The sequence below is a fragment of the Clupea harengus genome, chromosome 23 (assembly GCF_900700415.2).
Source record: "Clupea harengus chromosome 23, Ch_v2.0.2, whole genome shotgun sequence".
Classification (NCBI taxonomy): domain Eukaryota; kingdom Metazoa; phylum Chordata; class Actinopteri; order Clupeiformes; family Clupeidae; genus Clupea; species Clupea harengus.
The window spans coordinates 20,648,483-20,658,482 of record NC_045174.1 but is presented as its reverse complement, the minus strand read 5'-3'; the positions used below and the strand labels follow the sequence as shown (position 1 = coordinate 20,658,482).

General features: G+C 44.1%; 4 non-coding genes across 4 annotated transcripts; 3 read left to right on the top strand and 1 right to left on the bottom strand.

The window, feature by feature from the left end:
• The first annotated feature begins 1,309 nt into the window (after positions 1-1,309).
• On the top strand, positions 1,310-1,392 carry trnal-uaa. Its single transcript has one exon. It is a non-coding gene; the product is annotated as a tRNA-Leu (tRNA).
• Positions 1,393-2,657: 1,265 nt separating this feature from the next.
• Positions 2,658-2,739, bottom strand: trnas-uga. The gene has a single exon. It is a non-coding gene; the product is annotated as a tRNA-Ser (tRNA).
• A 490-nt stretch (positions 2,740-3,229) lies between these two features.
• trnal-uaa lies at positions 3,230-3,312 on the top strand. Its single transcript has one exon. It is a non-coding gene; the product is annotated as a tRNA-Leu (tRNA).
• A 564-nt stretch (positions 3,313-3,876) lies between these two features.
• trnal-uaa lies at positions 3,877-3,959 on the top strand. The gene has a single exon. It is a non-coding gene; the product is annotated as a tRNA-Leu (tRNA).
• Positions 3,960-10,000: the final 6,041 nt, after the last annotated feature.

The window sequence follows — 10,000 nt, the reverse complement described above, 5'->3', positions numbered from 1 at the left end:
TCGGAATCAGTCACAGCCTGTGACATCACAATGGTTTACAGTGGAACTGGAAATCTGGAATTGAGGTTGAGCTGATTCTAGAACAGTGCTTCTTGAGTGATTAGGTACACACACAGCTGTTTCTGCATTCACAGGGGCTGGGCTGTTGTGCTGGGGGATACAGTGAGGACTAGGGTGGGAGGAGGTTGAAATGTTTTTGGGGGGGGGGGGGAGGGGGCTGGGTCAGTTGGAATGATTGATTGAGAAACCAGACGCAGGGGATTGTGGGTACATACAAAGAAGAGGGGTGGAGTAAGGGATCAGTACAGAGAGAAAGAGAGAGGGAGATAGAGAGAGAGATAGGGTGAGTCAGCGGAGAGAAAGGGTGTGAGAGGGAATGTGAGAGAGACCATAGACAGACGCAGGGCAAGAGAGAGAGCTGGGGGAGGTTACAGAAAGAGAGAGAGAGAGAGGGAGAGAGAGAGGGAGAGAGAGAGGGAGAGAGAGAGAGAGAGAGCAAGAGAGGGAGAGAGAGAGAGAGAGAGAAACAGAGCTGGGGGAGGTTACAGAAAGAGAGGGAGAGAGAGAGGGAGAGAGAGAGAGAGAGAGAGAGAGAAAAAAACAGAGCTGGGGGAGGGACAGAAGCACTAGGAGGGGGGGGGAGATCGAGAGAGATACACTCACTATAAACTACATACTATGACTCAAGCGTTCAGCATGTTGAATGTGCATTTGTTTTGCATTAGGAAAAGAGAGGAAGAACAACTGACTGCATCCCTGAGAAACACACACACACACACACACACACATCGTTTTACAGTTGTTTTAGCCCCCTCTGTAAGTAAGTTCCTGCATCTCTCATCTTTCATCCCTGCTTCCCTACTGCCATACTCATAGCAGCCCTTTCGTTAAGTCCATAGAAATCCTGAGGCAATCTCACCACCAGTATAGCCAGCCTGTGTCTTATGCAGTGTCCCTCTTTTTCAGGCTCGTATCTTACTCTTCCACTCAAACAGGCTGGGAAAGGACAGGAAGTAGGATATTAGCAGCATGAACATAAGACTAGCATTCAGTCAGCATTTCAGAGATTTCAGAGGGAATTGTGTGTACAGTTTCAATCTCTGCAAACCTCTTAGAAAGCGATACATAGAAAGACCTTTTGGGACCTGATAGAAAACTTATATTTTGAGGGTTCTCTCAAGCTTTTGAGTTCTATATCTGGCAGGAACTCAAACAGCTGTGATTTTGTTGAATTTCGAGCATTACGAGGACTCTTTATCACATTATATCATTCTGCGCTGAAGTTCAACACAGCATCAGTGGCCTCTGTACCAGGATGGCCGAGTGGTTAAGGCGTTGGACTTAAGATCCAATGGACAATTGTCTGCGTGGGTTCGAACCCCACTCCTGGTATATATTTGGGAGTTCCTCGTGTTCCACATGTCCCTTACAGTCCCAACTTTCACATGAGAGGATAATAATCTGGCCAATCAGTGCCCTCCACACATATGATGCTATATCACATTGATTTCACCAAGTTTAAACACAGACTCACTGGGGGCTTTTTGGGAAAACCACATTAGATTTAAAACACAAAAACTTCTAATACATCACAGCCTATCATGAATTAACAAAACGCTCTTGAACATAAGATCCAATGGACAATTGTCTGCGTGGGTTCGAACCCGACTCCTGGTATATATTTGGGAGTTCCTTGCAGTCCCAACTTTCACATGAGAGGATAATAATCTGGCCAATCAGTGCCCTCCACACCTACTGGAATCCTGCTTACAGCGATCGCTACGACGACAAGGGAGTTTTTTAACTCTGTCAATGGTGTGATTTTAAACTACTCTATGGTTTGCCTGTATGTAAATTGGAGCACTTCTATGATGTACCATCATTGCAAGAATGTGACAAAGCTCTTACCAGGAGTGGGGTTTGAACCCAAGAGGACAATTGTCCATTGGGTCTTAAGTCCAACTCCTTAACCTCTTGGCCATCCTGGCATGTGAAGCCTCATATGAGGCACAAACATTATGTTATAAAACTTCAGTACATAGTTATTTATAGGTGTTTTATCAAGTGGCTTTGATCACCTAGATCACCTTAACCTCTCGGCCATCCCGGTACACTGAAAAGCATTTTTTGAAGAATTTCACAGCTGAACTCAGTGTGTGACAGGTCTGTGTCTGTCTTAGAGGGTGTTTTGTGTCTGAGTGAGATGACTGCATGTTAGATCCAGACTGGGTGTTGGGGAGTGTACTCAGAGGGTCAGGATTTAGAGGGTTAGCTTCAGCCAGTTAGCATCAGCTTTTTGGTGGTCCAGGAAGTTTGTTGGTTTCAGTTATTGCTTGTGTGGCCAATCAGCGTAGGGTTTTGGTAACTGTGGCTATCAGTGGTGTGGTGTTTGCAGGTCGGAAATTGGCAGACATCATCAAGTACGCCGGAGCACCACCAGACAGCATCAACTACGCCACTGTTGTGCTTTCTACAGCATCTCATAGGTGCAAATGATCTGGACATAATCTCTAAGTTTTACAGTTAGTTGTGTGATGTAAACCTTGCCTTGACACAGAATCTCATGCTGTCCTGAACTGGTCCTTCTGTCAGTGGTGGCTGGCTGAGGGGAGGTAGACTAGATTCTGTGTTTTTAGATGACAGGGTTCAAGAAGGAACGCTGTGAGCAGGGTTCGAACCTGCGCGGGGAGACCCCATTGGATTTCAAGTCCAACGCCTTAACCACTCGGCCATCACAGCTGTGAAGCCAATGCAGGTTAAAGTTCAGCATGTTACAAACAGACAAACACATTCACACCCACATTTAATCCACACACACACACACACACACACACACACACACACACACACACACACACACACACACACACACACACACACACACACACACACACACACACACACACACACACACACACACACACACACACACACACACACACACACACACACACACACACACACACACACACACACACACACACACACACACACACACACACACACAGTGAATTTCCTTTCCTTTCTCGGCCCTCCTGGTACAGTGAAAGGCATTTTTTTATCGAAAAAGAAAGAAAGAAAGGCTGAGAGAAAGAAATAAATAATGATAGAAAGAAAGATAGAAAGAAAGATGGAGAAAAAGAAAGACAAAAAGAAAGACAGAAAGAAAGAAAGAAAGAAAGACAGGCAGCTGTATTGTGGTCATTAACAGAACACTCTTAGGCATTGTACCAGGATGGCAGAGAGGTTAAGGCGTTGGACTTAAGATCCAATGGACAATAGTCCTCGTGGGTTCAAACCCCACTCCTGGTAGCTGCCACATTGGTGCATGATGGTACTTTGCAGAATGAGAAGCCATTTAAACACATGCAAACCTAGTTAGCATTGTAAAATATAGCTCACACGACCCATGTTATAGGATATAAGTCATCATACAATTATAAACAAGCTTGCCAGGATGGCACAGTGGTCAAAGCAATGATCATGCAATCCAAAGTTCACGTGGGTTCAAACCCCACTCCTGGTAAATACTTGGGGCTGAAACACCAGCATTGATTTAAAGCCGAATACATTATAACAACACAAACCTGCTCCCATTTCCACAAAAAAAAAACACTCACTGCCAAAGCACTGTTCGGTTTGTCTTACTAAACATATGGTTCTGAGTGACTTTTGTCTCCCAGCTTGGCAATTCAAATCTTTCACAGTGAGCAGGGCTTAAACCTGCGCTAGGAATTCCGATTGGCTTTCAAACCTAATCCTTTAACCTCTAGGTGTTCAAAGCCAATGGATGACATTGCACTTGAAAAACACATATAGGCAACTATGTAGTTAAGTTTATCACATACTATTTGTGCCTCATGTGAGGCTTCTCATACCAGGATGGCCGAGAGGTTAAGGCGTTGGACTTAAGATCCAATGGACAATTGTCCTCGTGGGTTCGAACCCCACTCCTGGTAATAGTATTGCTTCGTCATGCATAATAGAAGCGCTCCTATTTACGTAGAGGCAAACAGCAGCCTCGGTTTAAACAATCACACCATTGAGAGAGATAAGAGTTCAAGAAATGACCATCCTCAACATCCAATGGTTGGTCCTGTCGTCTGTGTGGGTTCGAGCCGCCTCTCTTGTTAAATAAATTAACCATGAGCATTTGCACCAAAGTCATACAGACCCAGAGCTTAACAGAGACAAGTCATTTATCTCTAATGCCCCTAAAGAGGCACAATTTTCACGGCACTCTTAAGTGGAATTGGGAAGGGGACACGCCGTCTAAGCTAATGGCTCCAACTCCTCCCCCTGACAACCAATGTATCAATTTTCCAAAAAAGGACTGAGGATCAACCAGATAAAATCATTAAGAAAAAAAAACAACAGGAGAAATATATAGTTGTTTCATTACATTACATTCATTCACAGGATGCTTTTCTTCAAAGCAACATGAGATATATATATATATTATAGATTATAGATTATAGATTATATATAGATGATATATAGATTTGTTTTTTTAAGTAGTAGCCAATAAGTTGTGCCTGAGAATTTAACAGATGAAGATTGAATTGAGCAATGTCCCCGTTTTGATGCAACAATCACACCTAAATGTGTATCAGTTATACACATGGATTGTGAGTATGCCTTTGGTGTGGTAAAGAGCACCATGTGCTCAGTTTGGATGCTTTATGGTCACTGTAGTTTTTGAGTGACTTTGTGTCCGATAAAATGAAAACCTGGATGAATACAAGAAATATAACTTGCCGGTTACGGAAATATTTTCCTTTTTTTGGAAAATTGATACATTGGTCTTTTCCATATGCCTTATCCTTCACGCTGCCCAGCTTGGCTAGTTTTTCCAGGGCACAGAAATGTTGGCAACACTGTGCACAAGCAGTCATGGGGATAAAGAGACTTTGAATTGAACTGAATGTTCCATGTGATACTGATAGGATACATTCATCTTGTCACTTCCCTGCTTCCTTCATTGCTGTCAGACTTTCCTGGATGTTCCGTGCCTCTCCGTTCCTGTCCACTCTCATCCATCTTTGTTCCTGCTGGACTCTCCCAGCCTGAGCACATCTGGCCAAAATGGCACCCTTCCTGGGGCCTCCCCCTCTTTCTCTCTCCCTCCCTCTCTCTTTCTCCCTCCCTCTCTCTCTCTCTCTCCCTCCCTCCCTCTCTCTCTCCCCCTCATCTTTCTACATCGCCTTCTGTCTATCTCTCTCTTTTCTATCTATTTCTATCTTTTCCTTTTTCTCTACTCCCTCATTCTCTCTCTGTTTTCCTTCCTCTTTCTCTATCCCTCTCTCTCTCTTTCTCACCGTTTTTCTCTCTCACCCCCCTCCCTTCTCTCTATCACTCCCTTGCTTTGCTTAAATCTCTCTCTTTCTCTCCCTCCCTCCCCTCATTCCCTCTCTCTCGCTCTCCCTCACATTTTAACTAATTCTACCACTCTCTCTTCCCCCTCTCTCCCTCATAATTCATACCCAAACTCCACAGTGTTATGGTCTCTCTCTCCCCTCCCCTCCATTCTCTCTCTCTCTCCATTTCTCTCTCTCCCTTCCCCTCCTTCATTCTCTCTCTCCCTTCCCTCCTTCATTCTCTCTCTCTCTCCATTTCTCTCTCTCCCTTCCCCTCCTTCATTCTCTCTCTCCCTCCATTTCTCTCTCCCTCCCCTCCTTTATTCTTTCTATCACTCCCTTGCTTTGCTTTGCTTTATTCTCTCTCTTTCTCTCTCTCCCCCTCTTTCCCTCCTCTCATCCCCCCCTCTCTCTCTCTCCCACTCCTAGACAAGCTTGGAACATAATTCATACCCAAACTCCACAGTGTTATGGTCTCTCTCTCTCTCCCTCCCCTCATCCCTCTCTCTCTCTCTCCCTTTCTCTCTCTCCCACTTTCTCTCTGCCTCTCACCGTCTCTCGCCTCCCCTCGGCTATATCACTAACAGCTGAAAAAGGAAAGTCGGTGCCTTGCCAGAGCACATTCTTCTGTTCTGAGTCACTCTCTGACTAGAGGGAAAAGACCTTGCAGAATCGGTGCTGCTCCGCAGATAGGAAGTATGCATTTAAACAGGGTGCCAAATTCAACACTGATCATTGGGAAAATTTTAAGAAAAACCAGTTGGAGGTATGAGAGAGAGGGGGAAGGGGGGATAGACTGAGTAAAAGAGTGAGGGAGAGAGAGAGGGAATGAGGGAAGGGAGAGAGTGGGACAGAGAAAGATAATATAAATATAGCAAAGCAAGGGACTGAGAGAGAGAATGATAGGTGCTAAATAGCAGGAACAGATTCAACTGCAGAATATAATTTGGGGCTGCTTTGGGCTAGCAACTTGTAGCAGCAGCATCTGTGGCAAATACATCCAAGTAGACTACAGAAGAACAAACTGACAGAATACCCCTATAGTCAGCGAGAGCAGCGGTGGAAGATGACTCACAGGCACATCACATGGCTTTGGGCCTTGGCATGGCTTGACTACAAGAAAGGGGATGAACACGGGTATGTCCAGCTTTGGGAATAAGGGGAAGCTCTTCAGGTTTGTATATGTAGATGGAGGAAGGAAACTTCCCTGAAAGGCCTGAAGATCCACCAGGGAAGGAAGAAATGCCTGGATGAAGGAGTACAGGGCCCCCACATTGAGCCGACTTGTTAAGAAGTAGCTCAAGTCAGTCGGTTGAAGTCTAGTGGCAGGTTGAGCACCAAAGACCACCGGCTATCAGTACCCCTGCCACAGCGGAAGGAGGACCTGGCATACTAGCACAGAATGGTGGGCATCACGCAGCTGGCACACTGGCACAGAATGGTGGGCATCATGCAGCTGCTGGCACACTGGTGAGCAGCAAGGAGACTGAGTAGGGAATATGGCAACACTGCACTGCACAGTGGGCAGAAACCGAAGGTTAGATGGCCAGGGGTCTCTGAAGTCAAGAAATTGAATTACATCTATGTTGATTTAAAGGGAATTTTGGAAGGATTTAAGGGTACAGCAGAGAATAAATTGAATCTCATGGGTGAGGTCATCTATAATTACGGCATGGAAAGATATGAGTTTGTCAGAAAGCTATGACGGAAAAGCCAGGTCAAGACAACAGGCTGAGATAGAAAGGCTGATTCGAGAGAGGAGACAGCTGAAAAAGCAATGGAAACTAGCAGATAATGATCATAGGGAAGGTATTAGTGTACTGCAGGCAGAGGCAAAGAGTAGACTGGCTATGTGAAGGAGGACTGAGCTCCTCAGACAAAGAAGAAAGAAGAAAGAGCAAGCTAAGATTGCATTCTTTAGTGATCCATTTAAGATTGTGAAGTCTTTACTCTCTCAAGAGACAAGAGAGTACTAAAAGAAAGGACTTAGAAGAGTATCTTCAACAGCTACACAAAGACAATTAGAGGCAAGTGACTCCCACACTACCGGTAGACATTCCTCCAATTGGAGAGATAGGATCACCAATGAACGATGGCCCGCCCAGGTGGAAAAAAGTGCAAGAGGTTATGACTTGGGCAAGGGCTGCATTGTCTCTCTAATGGGGTACCTTATCGTGTCTACAACGGAGCACCTGATGTTTTGAAATATCTTTGGAAACTCGTGGTGATTGTATGGAAAAAAGGAACAATTCTAAGGATGTGGTTTTGGGCAGGTGGTATTTTCATTCCAAAGGAGAAGAACGCCATGACCATAGGCCAATTCCGAACTATCAGTCATATCATATGAATGTGGAAAGAAAGATCTTCTTTAGTGTGGTAGTAAGGAGGTTGGTTTCCTATCTGAAGGCAAATAGTTTGATTGATATTTCCATGTAGAAAGCAGGAATCCCAGGTTTTTCTGGATCTTTGGAACATATTAGCATGATTTGGCATCAAATCAGGCAGTAAGGACAGAAGGCAAAGACCTCTTTGTGGTATTTTTGGAGATGAAATATTACTATTAGCCTATTTAGTGGAACACCATAGCTTAGTGATGTTGACTTCTGTGTTAAAGCAACACTATGCAGGGGTTTTCTTACCATTCTTTGAGATATGTTTATGTTGGTAACAGCAGTTTGTTTTAATCGTTATCAACATCATTTTGGTATCGAGTCCTTTCGTTCAAATAGCCCAGGCTATTTACTGTCTAATTTTATGATCTGGGCCCAAACTCCATAAACAGGTAAGTAAGTGCTTTAACTAATGTCAATTAATGTACCCTTACTGTGAAGGGTTACCCTCTCTTGCAGGTGAATAGGAAGAGCCAGCTTGCATTTCTGTTCATATAAACACCCAAAAAAAAAGAAAATAGAGTTCCACAGCCACGCCCAGTAGGATATGCTTTGCATGCTATCCACCATGTGATTTACAGTGTGGTTAAATGTTAGGACAGTATTGTAGCCTAACTTGTGTGTGGTCTAAGAGTAGAAACCTCAGTATCTTGACACCTTACTCATTGTAGATAATTCTTATCTCTCTCACGCTCGCTCTCTCTCTTTCTCTTTCTCTTTCTCTCTCTCTCTCCCTCTCTCTCTCCTCTCTTTCTGCTCACTGCCTTATCCCCTCTCTCCTTCCAACGTCCCGTTCTACGCTCTGCAAACAAATACACATAATGAGATAATGAACTTCAGCTCTGTGTGATGCTGAAGAACCACTGCCAGTGCAGGTGTTGGAGGTGTAATCAGAGAACACTTCACACCATTACATCAATGGCGTAGGTCTGGGTGTTTCCTGGAGTCAGGAGTGTGTGTGTGCGTGTGTGTGTGTGTGTGTGTGTGTGTGTGTGTATGTGTGTGTGTGTGTGTGTGTGTGTGCGTGCGTGCGTGCGTGCGTGCGTGTGTGTGTGTGCATGCAGTCTTTTATCCCCCTACCACAGCTGCTCTCACTAAATGTCTCCATCCTCACAGAGAGAGTGGATGGAAATATCAGCAGAGGTGCTGGAGGTTGGGTTGACTTTGGCTTCTTAAGCTGAAACCAAACCTGGCATAGTCCGGGTGTGAGGACGTGATCCACACTGCACATATTTATTTTAATAAATTTCATTTTTTTCTTTATTTGTTTTAATGTTGCTTTACCGACAGTGCTTCAGGTACACATACACTCTGTTAAGTGACCTGAGACCTGAGACTATTTGGAACCTAACTATTTTAAACCTCACAATTACATTAATACAAGTTTGTGTAACAGTGCTGCATTTAAACGACAAGCACTTGGAAAGAAAATTTCTTCTAAAATCCTTCAGATAAATTGATGTCCATTTTACTCCATGTAAACCCTTTGTATGTCAATCAAAGCCAGTTTGTTTTGAAAAAAGCAAAAAAAAAATGTCTCCTTCACCAGTTGGTGTGTAGTAGTGCAACAGTGGTACAGGAGGTAAAGGAGTCGTTTAGTAATCGGAAGGTTGCTAGTTCGATTCCCCACTCCTCCTTAGTCCTTGAGCAAGACACTGAACCTCTAACTGCTCCTGATGTATAAATGCAGTTTCCTTGTACGTTGCTTTGGATAAAAGCGTCTGCTAAATGACTAAATGTAGTAGCCATTACCTGAGTACACCCAAATGTGATTTATATTCCCTGATGGTCATGTAGTGATGGTCATGAGTTGTGTCTGGTCAGAGTCAGACTAACCATAACTTCCAGCATTTTACATTTTGTATTATTTAACATACAAGATCATGGGTTCTTCATGTCAATACACCAACTGATGTTTATCAAGGGTATTTCAGTATAACCTGGTGCCCTAACATGCTTGCAATAAATGCTACTCTCTTTGTCCAAACTAACTAACACACACTGGATCATCATAAGGGAGAACCGTTAACCCTAGTCTTGAACTTCTGAGGAGAACCGTTATCTATAGGTAGTCTTGAACTTCTGAGGAGAACCGTTATCTATAGGTAGTCTTGAACTTCTGAGGAGAACCGTTATCTATAGGTAGTCTTGAACTTCTGAGGAGATTCTCCAGCTGGATGGCGCCATGGCCTCTGCTGGCGCGAGGTCTGAGAATGGCTCCCATGTTTACGCTAGTGTGACTGGTGTTTGGGA